At 40.5% G+C, this 19,738-nt stretch overlaps 1 protein-coding gene across 1 annotated transcript in view; it reads right to left on the reverse strand.

Annotated features, from left to right (window-relative positions):
* The window catches only part of SCML2 (Scm polycomb group protein like 2), a 72,760-nt gene extending 67,282 nt beyond the window's left edge, over nucleotides 1-5,478 (reverse strand). The window contains exon 1 of the mRNA XM_041472493.1: nucleotides 5,398-5,478. The gene's annotated coding sequence lies outside the window, so the exon portion shown is untranslated. The remainder of the gene's footprint in view (nucleotides 1-5,397) is intronic.
* Between the last annotated feature and the right edge of the window lie 14,260 nt (nucleotides 5,479-19,738).

Below are 19,738 nucleotides of genomic sequence, written 5' to 3' on the forward strand. Positions count from 1 at the left end.
CTCTGAGCCCCTGACAGACGTTAGTGACAATAAAGAGTTCCACCAAATTTAGCAGCTCTGATACCCTTTCACATTCCTCCATGCACGAGACTCAGTTTTACAAACTGCCCTTTTTAAGTGGGCTTTTAAAAGTGCCCCACAAACTGCACTCCTTCCACTGAACCTGCCTGCATTAATCTCTGATAGATTCCACACAGTACATAAATAATGGTACATGTTTCATTTTAGGTATGCACCTCATTAAAATGGTGCTACTCTCTTACAGGTTTTATAAACTTCAGCTGCTCCCTGCACTAATGTATGGTAGAGGATGAAAGGCTCAACCTCGTCTTCGCCCTACACTAAAAGGAGTCTCGTATTACCTTGAGAAGACAACTGACTGAGATTTCCATCAAGGAAGTTCATCCCTTTTATGAAAATTGATGGAAAGGAAAATGACGGAATTCCCTTGGTGTCTTAAATAGAATTTGACCTGATTTGTGAAGCTGAAGGCCAAGAGAGAATAAAATTATCTACCACATCTACCTTTAATACAATGTTTTACTTGGGTTTAATGACAACATACAAATATTAAGACTATAAACCACCTATGGGTTTAAAAAAAACAAAACAGTAATCAGTCCAAAACACTGCTCATGCTTAAACTGGAGACAGCATTATTCTTACAAAGCCAAAAAAGAAAATGTACTTTAGGATTAGTGTGGACATAAGATATCTAGACAGTATCCTACCTGTGAAGCAAAAAGACGACTATCATCCTGCTAAAACACATGAAAGAGCACTAAAATTCTGCTAAAGGTGTAGTATTTCAGAAACACTTTGATATTAGGTTCTGCGAGTAATTCAGAAGAGCAGAAAGAGAGCACCACATAAGAACCACAATAAGCATCAATATTGCACCAGCTTGGATCCAAACTGATCAACCACTACCCAGAAAGCAGGTGCCTTAGTTGAAGGTGCCTTAGTACGAACCAGTCTTGAAACAAGACTGCTGAAACAAAGAGACATGGAATTTAACATCTCAAAGAAGAAATCAGTACTTCATTTAGATGCAAGATAAGAAAATAATGAATTTTTGGTCCTATCCAAAAGGCATAGAAACTAAAGCTGTTATTTTATCTGACAGGGATCTTGGGCTCAACTCTCTAGCTGCTAAGGGCACGTACACAGCACATCCCTGCAGACACACAGTGCAAAGGGTGTAACACATTATGTGCCCGCTACTACAAATGGTTTAGTTGTGTGCACTTATGCCAAATGTCCATTGTATATAAAAGAAACTATCAGAGCAAGCCCAAATAAATAAAAGTTATAACTTGGGTAATAGAGACAGCTGCTGCTTTCTGAATGGTTATAAGGCAGCTCCTGACTTTCCTCCAGACCTACACCGTTGTTGACCAAGCAGAAAGACTAACAAGGACGAGATAAAAGTACCTCTGACAGTCATCAGCACCATTTATGCACCAGTTACTCTTTGTGTACAGATCTGCCACCGATAAAAGGGGAGCCTGCTCACTGTTGGCTCAGGTACCTGAAGCCACGCTTCCCATCCCAAAAGATAGTAATCTACTTGAACAGATCACAGATACAGAACACAGAGTTTTCAGTAGTGTGCTGAGTTTACACAAACACACCAGGACTGTGCAGGTGAGTCACCAAATCACCTCCTGCTGCTCCCAGGAGCGAGGCAGCATTGCTGCTCCGTGGCCAGCACTGCAGCAGCAGCTGGGTGCACACCCTCAGCCCTCACTGCCCACACGCATCAAGTCAGCCAGCAGGTGCATGAAGGTACAAAAATAGTACTTACACAGAAGCATACTCTTAAAAAGCCCTGCAGTTCACTGAAGTACTTAACTGCCTCACTTTTCAGCAACTTTACCTCAAACAAATTAATTGCCTTTGCACTTAGACATCGTAAGGAAAGCTGCTCACACACACATTATCAGTCATCACTACAATGCAAAAATAAACTTAACTGCATATAACTAATATTCAAGCTTCCTAACACTTAATTATAGAGCAGCTGGACCTTACAAGAAATCTCCGAAGATGTACAAATTTTCTAGGAAAAGCACCCTCATATACCAAAAGCACAAATCGCAGTAAAAAAGAATTATTCATCAAATTGTATTAAAATGTTAACAAATATTCTGGGACTTTAAATTTAACATTTCCATTGCTTCTTATTTACCCACTGCTCTATTACGCTTTGACAATTTTATATGGGCTTTTCTGGCTCTTCCCACATGCTAGAAAAATCTCATTCTGAGCAATTTATGTTGCATGTCTTACACTTTCAAGAATACAAACGGTATAGTCCTTTACATTTAAGATTTTAATCTCTGAAAAAAAGCAATCACCACTAAGGCTGGGTGCCTAAGGCTATTTCTTTCAAATGGGAATGAACAGAACTTTAAATGCCCTGCAGATGTGGAGCTCACAAAATTGGTTAACAACCTCCCTTGTCCAGACTCCTTGAAGCAGTGTCCTGGTCCCTACCTGTAATTTGTTCTATATTTACGCTTTAAAAACATTACAACAGACTGTCAAACGATATTTCTAAAGATTTCCTTAAAACATGAAAAGAATAACTATGTATTTCACTCATCCTTGTTTGAGGCAGATGTATCCAGACAAATAAGAAAGCCAGCTGCAGTGTCCTGAACAGTTAATGACAAATGTCATTTCCTGTTAGTGACACTTTTTAGTGGCAGTGGATAATTGCTGAAGACTTCATTTGTCCCTGTACATTCACTCACCAAAGGGAGTAAACAGGACTCACTCACAGCTCACGACCCCATTGGAATATCAAGAAAACAAAAACAGACACCTATGTACAATAGGCACAAGCAGCTATCTATGTTTGCTTAGAGATTCACATTCTCTCAAGTAAAGCTGCATTTTAGCACAAATTTTAGACAGATAATAGAATCAATACTTTCTCAGTATTCCAAATTTCACACTAGCAAACTGCCTCTTTTGAATTCAAGCAGCTACTCCAGAAAACAATGCCTCTGCCTTAAGAGCACACTATCTGATCACAGCAAGGGCAGTCACAGCAAAGGGGAAAAAACCATCTGTACATTCAATGTAGGAACACAGAAAGTCAAAAGAAAAATATTTTAAAGTACTGGCATTGCTGTTTCCTAAAATTCCTACATCAAGGCTTATATATGTCTGAATGTTAAGGACAATCTAGTTATGTTATGTTCTCACATCTACATGGACTCTAATTGTTGTGAAAGTAGTTTACACTTTTACTGTAGTACATCATGAAAAGCCAACATTCGTTTTTGCTGAATCTGAACATTACTACAAAAATATAAAATACCAAGCAACATGAAAGATATCACACAAATACTGCTACCTATTTACATCAAATAGAAAAACAGAGCATCAACTCCATCAACTGAGTTTCAAACAAAATTAGTAAACTCTATTTTCATATTCAAGACCAGACCATGTTAAAGTTAAAAGCCATATAAATACTTCCCGGTCTCAACCTCAGTTTCACCATACACTGTTTCCTGCAGCTTCCCACTTGCATTACTGTGCAACTCCCCATAAATAAAATACTAACAGAAGGGTCTCAAATGCACTTCTTCTTTACGTCATATCAAGGAATATCATCCTTAAGTAGTACTTACATTTTATGGTACCTTAAGGGAGAAAATCAGCTCCCCTGCCCCCCAAAGCACAGCCTGGCTGTACAAAGAGTGTCTGTGGACACACCGTAAGTGCAACCACTCAGGCGGGCTGTGGGCTGCTGTGGCCTGAGCAGCACTCGATGGTGGCCCGTGCAGAGCTGGTACAGCACAATGCATTCGCTCCCCCATTTACTCTGCAACGTTAACGTGACAGCCCAAAACCCAAGGGTAACACAGCGAACACCTCCCTGCAATACTGCTCCCATCTGCACCAGGGCTGCGGTTGTTACAGACCCTGCATGACTGCCTCACCAACTGCTCTGCTCTGCCACTTCCAAAGGGTAACGGGAAGCAGGAATGATCTTAAAATCCAAAGGTTTAAGACTGTTACTTCGCATTATAAAAAATTCATAACCAGTCAAACTTGAAGATCTGTTTACAAGTCAGACACAGCATGCTCTGAAAACCTACTGTCATCTACAGAGTCTACGTTTTTAAGTTTAAATCACCTTGTCTACATTAGTTAGGATATGCATGAGTCACAAGCAAAGTTTACATTAGCAGAACCCAATAAAATATCAGTATTTCCCGTTTTCATTAAACCTTTTAGGTCTTAGAATTATTTTTTGCTATCTCTTATAATCTAACTCATCAGAGAGAAACAGCAAATTACTATAGGGAAAGACTTCAACTTTAAATTGTATTAACACTTAAAGCATGCCTTCACTCCTAAAGAATAATTAAGCACAAAATTTAACTTGAATATTGATACACACTACAGCACTACAACGTGTTTATAGGTTAGCCTAGCAGCTAACGACAACAATGACACGCAACACGGCAAAGAACTTTCCATACTTAAACTACTTTCTTCGGATCATCCAACCCGTGCAAGATACCCCCTTTAATTCAACAATCAATATATGCCACATACGCAGTTTAACTGTAAAGAAAACGGGAACAGTGCCGCAGTGCATCGCAACCCGACAAGTGGCCCACAACAGGCCACGTCTGGCACCGCGCTGTCTTCAAGCGGCACCCCCAGCCCCCTTACCCAACACAAGCGAGCGCTCGGAACTAAATGATTTTTAACAGGCATCCGGCTTGTCGACGCCCGTTCCCCAGTACCTCGCCAGCCTCGGCGGTCGGCGGGCAGGGACGATCAGGCGCAGCCCCGGCGGGACGACGGGGAGCCAGCACCGCCGCCGCGGGGGAGGCGGCGGGGCCGCCCCGGCGAGTGGAGGCGTGTCCTGCCCGCGCTCCTGTCAAACGCCGCCGGCCCCGCCGCTCGGCCCGGAGGCACCGGCGGCTCAGGGACCTCCCGTGCCGCCCTTGCCCACCGGAGCTCCTGCTATCTGGGAGTCGCGGCCACCCCCGGGCAGAGAGAGGCACGCTGTTAGCGCCGGCAGACAGAGCCGCCCCGCTCTCCTCTCACCCTCGCAGCTGCGCTCGGACTCGGCCACCCGCGGGTCCCCGCGGGACCCGCTGCACTGTTAGTTCAGCCCGCAGAGGAGGGGAGCGGCGCTGGAGCATGGGGCAACCCCGCCAGACCCGGTGCCGCCTCCAGCGCAATGGTGTTGCCGAGGAGGGGAACCCAGGACCGGGGCGCCCGGCGGCCACGGCGGGCGGAGGCTGCGATGCGAGCCCTAGCAGGGGGCGCGACGTCCGCCTCGCCTCCCTTTCTCTCTCCGCTCCTCCCTCCCCCTGCCCGCCACCGCGGGGAGCGGGAAACGCCGCCGCCGCCACTCACCGGGCGGGCGGGACGCGGGTCCGCGGCGTCCTGTCAAGCAGCTCCTGCCGCCGCCCGCCTCACGCCGCCGCCATGTTCCGGGGGCACCGCGCATGCCCGGCAGCGGCACCGGGGGCGCGGGGCCTCTCCCCCTGCCGTCCCCCTTCCGCCCGCCGCGGCGGGGGCGGCACCGCTCGGGGCTGCGCTGCCCCCGGGCATCCCGAAATACCGGCATCCCCTCAGGGCCGGAATCCCCGCCATCCCCGCGCCCCGCCTGCATCCCCTCATGGCCGCCATCCCCGCAACCCCCCGCCATCCCCGCGCCTCGCCGGCATCCCCGCACGCCCGGCACCCCCGCGCCGTCAGTATCCCCGCGCTGTACCCGGACCTGCGGCGGGAGGGAGGTCGGGTTGGCAGGGGCTGCTGCGCCCGGGGAGCGGGACCGCCGTGCGAAGGGGAAAATGAGCCCTTGGCAGGTGTTCTTGTAGGACACTTCGGTGCGAGCAGTGAACGCCTGGAAAAGGCGTGAGGGACCGACGGCAGGGCTTCCGAGGGGAAGCCTGAGGCGGCCGGTGCCGTGCGCGGCGGTGCCCGCAGCGGCAGCGTACACGTGGGGAACAGTGCCCTGCACTGAACTGCGCGAGTGAACACGGAATGTGCGTGTAATTACACATCGCCGCTTACAACGGGTAATAATGCCCGTTATCATCGGTGCGTGTCCGCTTGGGAAATATCACACAGTTATTTTACAGACATCTAAGCTTATAAGTACTGTATAATAGGAAAAGCTCTTCCTTGGTTTTTTGGGAGGATGCGTTCCGATTTTGTAGGCTTTGGGCGTTTTAATTCAGACCCCAAGAGGCGAGTAGGCATAAGCATAACTGGTAAAAAAAATAATACTTTAAATGCTGCCAGCATTCATAGGAGTTTGTGCCCAATTTTCATCTTCAGTGTTTAACATCACTTGGAAGTGAAATTTTAAATGCGAAATTATACAAAAGTCAAGAGAGTGAGATTCGATGAGTTCTTTTAATGGGAAAAAAAACCCCAAACCACAGAAAAGAAACACCAAATATCTACCAAACCCCCCTCACACTCTTCTGTATGACAGTGAAATTCATAATATCCTGCATATACTTCAAGTTACTACTAACAATTTATTTTAAGCACTCTCATAAGCAGTAAGTGGATTTTTAGAAACAATAAAAATGAGTCCTTGACATAACCACAAATATTTAATATTAAGACAACATGAAAGAAATAAGTAAAAATATGCTAATCCAAGTAATTAAAATACACAAGAGGAAGAGAAAGAAATACTGAAATATGCTTACAGAAAGCCTTCATAGTGAAATGTGTTATGCTCATCATCAATGCAGATGAATGCTGCTTTTAATTTGAAATATTTTCCCCTTTCTGTAATATTGAGCTTTTGCAGGAAAACGAGAGATTATGTTCATTGTAATGATGGATACAAAAACATGCCAAGTGTCACAGACTAATCCCTGTGAGACACAGAGGAAATGAAAACATATTGTAAAGCTATTCTTTAAACCCAAGCCAGTGCTAGATACAACATCTGAGGAATCTGTTCCCTGGGAGGCAGTGGGACACCGTATCTCACTTTCTACAGCTGTTGTTCAGAACAACATGAACTGGTGCAGTCCCATACCTGCTCATCATTTTCCCTGAAGGCTGAAATCAGGAAGTCCAGCCAACAATAATCCTGCTTCTTAGATCCCTGAAGTGATGAAGCAGAATAAACAATAGTCATAAGAATAAATGTCTACAAGATACATCACCCATAAAAAGAGCGGAATAGAAGAAAACTTTTAACACCTTCTTCTAATCCAGGAATGGATTTATAATGCCTTCACATGTGTCCTTCACCTCCAAGCTGTAGCTGATGTAAAACAAAACAAAAAAAATCTTTACAGGATTATTAGAAAAGAAAGAAGAAAGAAATCCTGACTGCTTCTATTTTCCAGTAGAATGATGAGCTTGTTTTCTGGTGACTTGCCCATCATCTTTCATTTTCTTTTGTAGGTACTTAACTGAAATACCTGGGTCAGAAAAACCAGGCATTTTTTTTAGTTCTCAGTGTTCTTCACAAAGAGGGAGATAGACGCATGCTTCTGCATGTATATATAAGTATGTATGTATACATATATTTGTATATGTATACATATATAAATGTATGGCTTCGCACGTTTTTTGCAGGGAGATTCTGTGATCTCCCTGCAAAAAAAAAAAAAAAAAAAAAAAAAAGGCAAAAACATCAAAACACACCAAAAAATACATTTTATGGAGGTAGATTCCCATTAATTCCTACAAGTGGCCAACATGATGTTCCGGGAGGTTGATGCAGACAAAAAAAAATGTTTAAGTGCTGTTACTTCCCCAAAGAAACAATAAGAGTATAAGTAAATGGATTCTCCATGCAGAAAGTGCAACAGGCAAAGTAAAAGATCTTGTGACGCTGTCACAAGCGTCTCCTGAGCTTCAGATAGGAATGAAGAATCCAGAGAAGAGAAGTTGGGTCAGGTTACTTGGAGGAGCTACAAAAGCATAGCCTGATCATGCAGGGAAAAAGCAAGAAAAGGCAGCAGAAAAGGAGACACAACTAGTAAGGGATATTTGGGGTAACATGAAGTAATTCTAAGTACGTTACCAGGCATGGAAAAGAATCAAGCAAATGATTATGCCCCTATCAAGCAGAACTGGTAAGTTTTTAATAGACAACACTGGGAAAGTCAAGCTTTTTAATATTTTTGTATGTAATTTTTACTTTTATACATATATATATATATACACCAGGCATTATTGATAATTGGGAAAAAAGTCATTTCAAATTTGACAATCCAAGAATCAAGTGAAAAATTATTCAAACATAATTTGCTGCTTTTTTATCACCTGAATTTAAAGGACTGCATGATGAAAACTAATGGTTATCATTGATAATTTACAGTGAACGTATATTACAGGACAGAAGGGGAGAAACTGTATTGTTGAGAAAGAATGAATCAAAGAGGATATTACATACCAATCTGTTTGACCTCAGTACACAGAAAAAATACTGGAGCAAGTAAACAAGCTATCTTTAAGCAGTTGTAACACAACAAGTAACAGCCAACACAGCTTTGTCAAGAACAAAAGATGTCAAATCTAATCTCTCCTGCAACAAAGTAGGAGGAATCATCAGCGGAGGAGAAACATTGAAGGTCATGTTGGATGTCACTTCAGTAAGATTTTTGACATGTTTTCATATGATATTCTTTCAGCAAACAAGGAAAACAATGTAGAAGAAGTTATTTAGGGAGCTCATACAAGCGGCTCGTTGTCAGAAGGATCTTAATGAACTCAGTGATGGTTCAGAAAACATGTTTACATTACTGGAGATTATACCAAACTGAGAGTCTTTAGAATGCTGGAGGACAGATGTTGGGTTTAGAAGGATTTTCGCACACTAGTGGTTTGGGTTGGAAAAAGGAGGGTTCTATTCAACAGGGATAAGTGCCTGCTACTGGGTGGCGGCAGATGCGATCAGCTATACAAACAGGAAAGGGAAAACTACTCGGTGTTCTGCAGGGAAAAAAGCTGCAGTAATGTGACCAAAAAAGAAAAAACGTTCTGTTTTTATGTGAATCACAATCTATACAAAGGGGATAATGTCACAAAGCTGCAATGAGAAAGTTAAACCACATAAAACAATACAGAAAAAGGATGGACTCTTTGTGAAACAGCTTTATTTACATGGCCCTAGGAAAACTTAGTAGCCATGGTCTGTTTGGCTTCAATAAATATGTGGCCCATGGAAAGAGCAAAAAAGAACAATCTGAATGATCAGGTATCTATGAAACATGACTTAGAAGAAAATTTTTTTAAAATCCCACAACGCTGAATTTAGGTTGAAGGGAGAAAGTAAAAGAAAGAGAAACATACATATCTATGCAGTACTGATATGAATGTATAGCAGGTATATGCAAGTGCTGTAAAGATAAAAGGATTAATTCGCTCTCCAGTTCCAGAGTGGATGGATCAAGGTTTAAAACAAAGCAAGAAGATTAGAAAATAGAAATTATAAGGATAGGGAGAAGATTGGCTGGGTGTTTGTGTAGCGATATCCTCAGACTCTACAAGAAGAGCTTGCACCACAGTTCAGAACTGGCACAGGTAGATTGGCCCTCAGGCAGAGAGTGGCTCAGCCACCTTCCATGGTCCCTAATAACAACATGATTCAATGAATGTAAGCTTTCTTGAAGGCCATTGGAAAATATCAGCTTCCTCAGGGAAAGGATTTTATTGTTTCTGCAAAATGCATGCCACTGTCTTCCAAAAATAAATTGTTTCAATAAGAATTTTAAACTGCTTTTCTATTTTCTGAGTCCTCCTCCTTTCAAGCTGTCACAATATGATTATGTGACTAAGTATATCAAAGATATCTGAGAGGATGTGCAGTTTCACTAGCTGAAGAAAGCTGCAATTTAGACCTAAAGAGGTCTGCCTTAGCGTTCAGTTACGTGAATTTAACCAATACTGTAGATTTTTATCCTACAGCAAATTAACATTTTGTTTTTCTCAAGAATGAAGTTTGCCTTTTCCAGAACAGCCTCTGAAGTCCTTCAGGGCCTGAGTGTGACAATGACATATGCTTTTAATAACATTTTCTTTAATGTTTCTTTTCCTTTTCTGCTGGCTTATAAAAAATGCCATCACCTCCTTCACAATTTTTAAACTGTGTAGATTAAGAGCAGGAATAATTTCAGATGACAAGTGTAAAGAACACTCACTGTGACTAGAGTAAGTAAAAACATTCAGGCCTTCTAAAGCAGTTTCATTTAATGCTATAATATTACAGTACATACATGAGGTGTTCAGACATGCATGTAGGAACTGGTAGCCCTGAAAGAAAAGGAGTTAAGTTACTTTCATTTGCATAGCTGCAAACCTGAAAATAACTTCTCTGAGGTACAAGAAGCTCACAGAAATAACTGGGAACAGAATATTCACCACACAACTTGTTAAAATATTTGGCTGTGTTAGTTAAAAATTGATTTTTAAAGGAAAAGCAGTGAGAAACCGATTTCCCGTGAGATAGACTTAAGCTATGGCTAATCTTTTGCCACTGGATGAATAGTGATTAAAATTGCCCCAGCAAGGGAAAACAGATTTTTTTTTATATATTATTTTAAGTGAGTGCTTCCTGCACAATGACAAAGAATAAGAAAAAAAATGTTTAGTCCCAAAATCTTGTGGGCAAAAACATGTAATAGATTTGTAATACCAAAAAAGACAAAATTTTAAGCAGTAGTTTTTTCTATAGCTGAAGTATAAGAATCCTGAACATGTTCATAAACTGACAAAGTAAAACTTAGTCACATAATATTTTTTATATGGAGATTATTTGTTTCAGTATTTCTGAATACCTCATTTGAACCTTTCTTTGCTTTGACATAAGTTGCATTGTGTTTGAATTCAAATTATGCAAATCCAATGTTTTCAGTACTTCTAGCTCTATCTCATTTTGAGAGTTAAAATACCAACCTTGTTTTGAGGTTTGGTTTTGTTTTTTTTTAATCCAGGAAAGGCAGAAAAATAATTCCTCTACTGGAGACAATTTCAGTGAATCCAAACTACTTGTGTAAAATCTTTCCAAGTAGGCTAAAAGAAATTAATAAAATAGGAGAAAACATTTTATTAAATGGATTTGAACATAGGATTTCAAATAAAGCAACAGGACCAGGGAACAAAACTGTTACTTCTGGGTCATAATAACCCAGGTCAGTGATTTGTATTAGAGGTCCAAATGCAAAAGCTTTAATAAACATCCTGCCACCAAAAAAATAGTAAAAAATAGTAAAAAATAGTAAATAGTAAAAAAAAAAGTAAACTGTCATTCAGTTGGCACACTCCACAAAACAGGATAGAAGATGGCATAACTTATCTTTTCTCTTAATGCCATTGGTTTCTCTGCATGTCTAGGTGAGAATTAATTTCTCCAAGGTGTACTACAAGTGTCATCCAACAGGAGAGTAATAAATGTTTGCGCTTTTATAATTACCAGAAAGGAACTATTCTGGCTCCAGGTTCATATTTTGGCAAACAAAAGCAAAGTCTCCTTTAATGTGCTGACATTTCTCCTTTGGATGCTCTTTGAAAGTGGAAAGGAAATTCAATTAAAATAGAGCACCCTCATCACTAAGAGTGAGAGCAAACAAGATGAAGTGCTGATAATCCCTGCCCTTGAATTCAGCAGCACGCTGCAAAGCCTGCCATCTCCCTGCTGCTGGGGCTTATCCAGATGTCTGGGGGCATCACTGCCCCACTCAGTCCCACGTGAAAAAGAAAACCAAAAAAAATCCAGCTCTTCTGGCTGTGAGAAAGCTTTGAGAAAATGAAAAATTTAAGCAAAGGCACTGTTGTCTCCCAGTATTTTTAAGTAACCTGGCACAGTCATACAGATACACGTGAGGGGGGATTTTCTCTCAAATGTAGCCTTTGGACCTCATGGTCCCACAACCTCCAAATCCAGTCCAGTTTCTGTGATGCCACTGAACCGGGCACTTCTGCCATGGGATTTGCCAGTTCCTGCTGACAGCTCCCTGCCAGCCCACGCTCCCTGGCAGCCTCCTGTGGCCCCTTGGCTCTGCAGATGGTGGGGCAGGCCGAAGGAGGCCAGGAGCAAGCAAGGCAGCAAGGTGGAACGCAGCTGGCAAGTGAGGGGGAGGAATGGGCCAGCAGCTGGGTTTAGCACAGGCTGGCCACCCCTTGGGCTGCCTTTGGGGCAGGGGTGGCAGCTGTGACCTGCTGGAGCCACTGAAAGGACCTGCCCTGGTTGGAACGGGATCTCAAATCCACAATCAAATGAATCAGGTCTCTGAGTGATGGGTGTGTAAATCCTGCTTGGGCTACACCCTGTGCTGGGCATGCCCTGGGAGAAGTGGAGGTGGTAGGGAGCGGGCAAAGGGCTAACTGCTAAAGGAATGTGCTGCATAAGAATCAAACCAAAAAGGTGCTTTCTTTGAAGCCAAGAGTGTCAGGATGTTTGAGCCAGGTTGCTATCTCTTTCAGTTAGTACCTTTAAACCAAAAGAAGAATTGACTAATAAAAACACCATTAAAGCACTCTTGAAAGTTTAATTTCAAGTCACACATTGTTTGGCTTGATGTGACCAACCATGTACACCCTGAGAGGCCACCACAGGCATGAATAATATGACAAATGCCATTCTTTGTGTGAACTGCACTTATTTCCATTTCAGTGCAATGAAACCTGAGATGCCAGAGTGGTTAATCCTGTTTAGTGCTACTGCCAAGTCAGAGATCTGTCAGCATTATGTTTTCAAATGATGACAGAAGCAGTTTGCTTGCAGCTCAGCTTGCAAGCTCACAAATGCCAGTGACTTCTGCTTTCCTTAAAGCACTATTCCTTGTGAACAGAACACCTTGGTTTAAATAGGGTACTTAAATTGCTGTTTCAATTTATTCAGCTTCTAATAATTTATTTCTTCATTTATTTATGGCTTAGTGTGCTTGGCTTTATTGAGAATAGATGCTTCTGCCCCTCAACAGCCACCTTCAGAGCAACATGGGCACTGGTAGTGTGCAGGGGTCTCTGCCAAGCACAGCTTTTCTCAGCTTTCCACCAAGTGCAGAAGACCCCAGGGAGAGCCTTGCTGCTGGGGAGTGTGAAGGGAGAGGCAGGTGGCCAGGGAAAGGGGGTCGGACAAAGGCCACAAGCACAAGCAGCAGCTGCTAACACCTCTGTCTTTCCCTTTCTGCAAGGAAAGAGTGCTCATCTCCTGTCACCCATCCCTGTCCTAATAATAGATGACTCCAAGTCAGCACTAAATAGAGCGAATGGGATTTTATTTTCTCTGTGTCAAAACATTAGTATTAATTACTTAGAACAAATACATAGGTTTTTAGTCTAATAAATGATGTTGTGGCAGTTGAAGTATTTTATACAAAGATACAAAAATAATGTACTTTTCCTTTCTCATAGAAATACCACCTTACCTTCAGCTTTCAGTCTTTGGGTGAAAAAAATGAAGCATTTCAACTAATTGTTAGCTTTCAATTTTAACAGCATTTTTGTATATGTTACTTTTTTGAAAAAGTATATAAATGTTCTTTGTTAAAAATATGAAGATATAAGAAGAAGGTAGAAACAGTAAGAAAATGCCAGAATTGCCCTATACACCATTTCTGTTCTACCTCCAGATTGGAGGTTGAGGAATCAGAGGGAGACTTGTTAAAACAACAGGATGGGGTGAAGGACAAGTCCTCAGGTTAAACAGTACATTCAGAGGGTTTTAAAATAAATCATGGAACTGCTAAAATAATACACACTCTTAGGCAGACAAAGTGATACTTATCAGGAACTTGTTAGGAATACTTTCTCTGCCTCCACCCCAGCAAAGGGTCAAAGACGCTCATGGACCCTAAGGCAAATCCTAAGGCCACACTTAGGAAGCCGCTGCATAAAAGGATCTTTATCAAGAAAGGTGTTTATAAGCAACACTGAAAATAACTCTCAAAATATCCAAGCACTATTTAAATCTGAGTTATATTTTCTATTGTGTTTTATTTTGTTCTCTCCATCTCAAAAAAAAAAAAAAATGCAAACAGAATTATTTCAAAAACAGATGATGAAACAAATTAGAAATTCTCTTGAGACTTTTATGCAAGGAGACACTGTATATGTGGGGCTGTTTAATGTAGAGATGAGTGAGGGGCAAGAAATAAAGACTTTCAAAAAAGAAAAATACAAATAATGTAAACTCACAGACAAACATAAGAATGTACACTTAACTTAAATGTCAGAAAATGTGATGAGCTAAAATAGAAAAACCTGTGAAACTCCTTAACACAATATAACATTGCTGTTACCAACAGCTAACAGGATATCACAGAGATAGACCTGTAAAGGTTAAAGTAGTTCTGACTGTCTTATGATGATAATAATAGATATAATTTTAAATAGAGAGCATCCCTTCGGGTTTTTCTTTTGTAGCTGACAGATGCTGAGGGTAAGAAAGAAAACTCTTTTTTTGCCTGTCATAATTGCTTGTACTTTTTATAGAACAATTTATGTTGTCATTTTCAGAGGAAAGTAATGGGACTTCATAAATCTCTGTTTCCTTTCCAAAAATTCCTTTGTTCTTAAAAATGAAAAACTGTCATGACCAAAATACCAGCTGAGCAGGACACAGGGAAGGAGAATCATATTTCTAATGGAAACACCAGAGATGTAAAGAAAATGCATTGCATAAGAAGTAGGACATCAAATATGGGAATTATCAGAACATAATGTTTTTTCATTCTAGTAGTAGTTTTTTGAGGTTTTTTTTTTTTTTTTTTTGCCAGGGATGTAAGTTCTTACACACTTGGCATTAACACTTTTGGCATTAACAGCTTTTTCTTTATTCCAACGTTTATGTATTGATTGTTGTTCAGTTTCTTGTGAGGTTATTTCCAAAATAACTCCACAAAGTAAGCTCTAATGGAAAAATTCTCATGCCTTCAAAGAGAGCTCACATGAGAGGATGTGAGCACAGAGACAGAGTCAAAACCCTCTCAAACTCAGCCCTCTATGCTTGCACCCAGTCACTGCTGCAGAGGTTGATGTTCCCATCACAAATGCATTGTTTCTACACATACAATAAGAATGCTTGAGCTGCTGACTTAAGTGCATTCTCCTCTCCCTGAGAGAATTCTTTACAGCAGGATACTGCTGCTGCCTGGGACAGCAGCAGTGCTGTATAGATATGTACATATCAGATATATATACACACAATATAACACATGTAGTATTTTACATATGTAAAGTACATATAAAACTGGAGGGAGCTGCGAGAGATCTGAATTAGGAATGGCTGGAAGGTACAATGGAAACTGAGAAATGGAGAAAGTATGGCATGAGTGCATTGTGTAAACTGGCATGAAATAAGGTAGTAGTTTCTGCAGTGCTAAATCTGCTCCACTCCTGGTGATGTTACCTGATGAGTGCAGCCTGTTGGAGGCTGCTGGCCGCTCTTGCCTGTTGTGGCAAATCAAAGTAGTCAAAGCACCCCTCAGCTGTAACTACCTCCTGGTCAGCCCTTTCCTCTCCAGATGGAACTTCCAGGTATGATTTGGGCCCACTGATATGGCAGTTCTTTGTGTGTACAAGTGGAGTTTTGCCCATTACCTGTTTAAAGGACCCCAACCCCTTAGAAGGAATGTGAAGCATTAGCCCCTTGGCCACAGGCTGGCCAGAAATGCATCAGCCTCATCAGTCTTGCTAGCAATCTGTGTGAAACAGTCTGAGCAGGAGCTGAGCATGTCTGAACACAGTTTGGATATTTTTGTGTTAGGAATTGTCTAATCCAGGCAAGAGGCAGAGTAATGGAGGGGTTCCTGCTAAGTGAAGTGGCAGGTGTGATCCTATACCTGTTATAGGTCTTTTCCTACCTCTGTGGAACACACAGAGTTAATTTCTGGACATCTTCTTTCTCAGATTAAAGATGTCAGAAGCTAAGGAAAGAAAAGTGATTTACCTTCAAATAGTTCAGCTGACCTTACACATTTATCACTTTACAGGATTTCATTTTTTCAATGGAGCCTATTGTTTCAACGCCATTACCTCCACTTTTAGCAAAGACAATTACAGGGCATTTATTTATACACCACAGACACATTGCTAAGATTTTAACATTCTTTTCACCCAAAATAGGTCTGTCGTGAAACAGTTGTTTGTCTTAAGCAAATATTTTTTCTCTCAGAGTTTTCCTTAGAAATGCTCAAATGTCTTTTTATTTGCACAAGACAAAGACCTTTTTTACTACCTGTGACAAGTGAAGAACAGGTTGAGGTAATGCACTGGCAGGACATGGATTACTTAATGTCATACCATTGTATGGACAGACTGTTTAAGGATTGGTTTTGGGAGATTTTTATAGTCTCTTAGTTGAGCTAGTTATCTTTCTATGAGACTACTATTATAAACAAACAGTAAGTTACTAATGTCCTACTTACAATTACTTAGCAATAAGGAAAAAACTTTGTTTTTTAAAAATAATTATTTAATACAAAGATTCTTTTTATTATTTAAAAGACAGATGATTATTTTAAAATATTGTTACTTTAAAAACTGTCTACTTCATCCTAGTGCCCTGCCACCAGTCATGTGATAATTAGTGAACGCGTATGATTACCTAATTTCTAATTTGAAGATTAGAAAATCACCACTTTTTTATTTGTTTTTAATTTACAAAGTGGCCTGGTTCCATGTGCAGAATAGGGCCTTCTATGCCCCTGACCTGTGCTCATCACTGCAGTTCATGGCACCGTTGCTATATTCATTCCATCTGCCTCTCTTGGCTGCGGCCAGCTGGCTGTGGTGATGTTCTGTTCAGACACAGCATGGCAGCAGAGAAGTTACAGGACCCTCTTACTTTGGTTGAAAGCTGTTCCTTAAATACATTTGTAAAATCCCACACATGCTGGAATTGTGCCAGGATATTAAGCCCTAGAAACCATGGGGGCTATGACCAATTTTTCTTGTTGGCCTGAGCCATGAACACTTTGAGGTATTTTACTCATCCAGTTCAAAAGTGCTCACCATGGAATGGTGTGATTGGTTGTGATTTGTCTAGTTGACTTTTCTGATCCAATGTAGATACTTGAAGGAGGGATGTTGAAGGACAAGGAGAGAGCTGTAACACCCAAACTGTGCTTCTGAGGTCATGGGATGGGAAAACAGAAATGCCATTGCACTATCCCCATCCATGTATCACTACTCTATCCAGTCCTGATCATAGGAAACTCCTTCTGAAAATAGGAAATTTTCACTACTGAAGAACTTATAAATTCAGTTTCTTTTAATACACAAAGTTGGGAACCTTTACGTTTTATGATTCTTGATGCCAAGTCACTAATAAAACATAGTGTGCAAAATACTACCCTGGAATTCTTTGTTGAGTCAGGTTTAACCAACTGACATTCCAAGATGCCCAAGGCATTTGGAGAAATGACTGTTGCATAGAGATGACAAAAGAAGGGTCAATTTCTCTTATTTTATTTACAATTAAACCCATGTACTGGCCTTTAATGAAATCTGTCCTTGTGGGCATTTTCTGTGCTTCAGTAACTTTAGGAAACAATGATCTAAAGAAAATACAGCAATAGGACATAAAACTGCCTTACTCCAAAAAGGCAAAGTAGTTATGCAGGAAACAGGAAGGTAAACATCAAATCCAAAGATTGGGCTACAAGCTCTTGTGAGATGGTCAATGCTCCAGCAGACAGAAAAAGAAGCAGACTGAACAGAAACAAAAGGAACAGTTGTTTTTGTTTTGCAACTTTGGAAAGCCCCCAAGCTTTAGCTTAGCCCCTCCAAAGCCCGAGTTTTGCTAAAAATAGGAGGCAAAGTAGGACTGCAAATCTGTAAATCTGACTGCACAGTAGCATCTGAAAATCCAATACTGAATTTGATAAAAAAAAACTATTTCAACTAAGATAGATTCTCAGAGAGAAAAATGAGATCCAGACCAAATTAATTTTCTCTCTCTTGTGAATCAGGACTATGTTAACATTGCCTAAAATAACACTGAATCTGAATTACATTGCTCTGAACAATTTCCACATAATATTAGTCCTGGCATGCATGATGCTGCAAGTCTGGATGACACCACCTTTAGTCTGCCTTCAGCCTAAGCCTATAAAGAAAAAGATACCTTTATATGTGGTTTCACTTTTTTTCCCTTTTTATTTATCTTTAGCTGCATTTGAAGTTTATGTGCTACAGTAGATTTTTGTACATATTGCTACTTTTATTATATTTATCAAGACACTTCATGGCTTCCTTGGAACTTATTTTCACTGGTAAGAAAGCTAATTACACAGTCATTGATTACAGAAGTGTTTCTGTCTTTTCTGGTTTTCAGAGGCTCTTCACACATCCCTGTTGCCATGAACATATCACCATATGCAGCATAATCAAATAAATCTCCAAACCCCAGAAAAGATATACCTGTTCAGGGCTCTTAATATCCTTTGTAACCCAGAATTCTTAACCATGCCTTTAAATCCAGTGCTGTGCAGATTAAAAGGGACATTTATTACTACAGGCTGACTGACCCTTATGTATCCAGCACCTCCTGAATACTTATGTGCTCAGCTCCTTTCTTTTCTCTGTTCGCATAGCAATATATTACAGAATAAAAATGCTTATTATTTTAGTATATACTGGATTTGGCTACTTAAGTTCTCACAGGACTAAAAAATTAGAAAATGCTTCAAAAATTAATTTAAAAAAATTAATTTTCGACAATCTTTCTTTAAAGGCTTCTAGACTATTTTTCTACATCACTACAAAATCCCTCCAAAGTACAAAAGCTAATGTGAAATGAATGTTCCATTGAAGGCCCAAGGAAAATTACTAAAAATAAGGCATGAAAGAGAGCATCAGAAACATCAATTGGTATATGACTAAGTAAAACAGAAAGATATCTTCGTGTTACAATGTGGGAAAACATGTCAGATCAAAAATGAAAATTTCTCCATATTGGTTGTGCTAAACAGAAAAGAAAGCCCTAGAACTGTAGTAATACTTATATGGTTAAATAATACTAGGGACTTAAGGTGCTGAAAAGGGCTTAGTAAACATACATCATTATCTAGAAACACTTCAACCTCATGAAAATTAGCAGGAGCAAAAAATGTAATTGAAACAATCATGATATAGCTGTGGCAGTAATTTTTGCATTTTTTTTCAGATAAAGAAAAGTAGTTCAGTGAACTAAAGAAGCCATATTTCAGGGGAAAGTTCTTTATGAATGGCCACTATGGCAGAAATGTCAATAGCCACTGCCTTTAGGCACAGGTAAAAAAGTCCAAAATACAAGACAATCTGTAGTGCAGAATCCTGTTAAAGAAATGCTCAAGAAGGAGGTTTTAGATCTCACTTAATTCAAATCTTTCCCAGCTGTATATGCTGAGGGAGAGTGAAGTTGGACCTTCAATGAAATGAGCACACAGTATAAGGAATTTGAATCAGGCTGATTTTGTTTGCAAGATTACTAAGAATTTTCAATGTGCTGTATGCAGTGAATCAGCAAAACAATGCAAACCCAGAAAACCCAGGAAAATGTGTATGGTATTGGTAGGCGGTAACTATAAAATAAATAAAGTGGAATCTATGGAAACTGCATAGTTAAAAGCTATATCTAACTTATGGTTTTCCATGAGAAGGGCATCATGAAATGAGTATACCATTTTTTAGCTGGTATTTAGCTGGTCCATACAATGAAAAACAAAACAAAGAGAGGATAACCTTAAAAAAAGTCCTGATCGAACATTTCTGTCTTCCTGCAGTCAAG

Source organism: Pyrgilauda ruficollis, unplaced genomic scaffold (genome assembly GCF_017590135.1).
Source record: "Pyrgilauda ruficollis isolate IOZ18807 unplaced genomic scaffold, ASM1759013v1 scaffold29, whole genome shotgun sequence".
Classification (NCBI taxonomy): domain Eukaryota; kingdom Metazoa; phylum Chordata; class Aves; order Passeriformes; family Passeridae; genus Pyrgilauda; species Pyrgilauda ruficollis.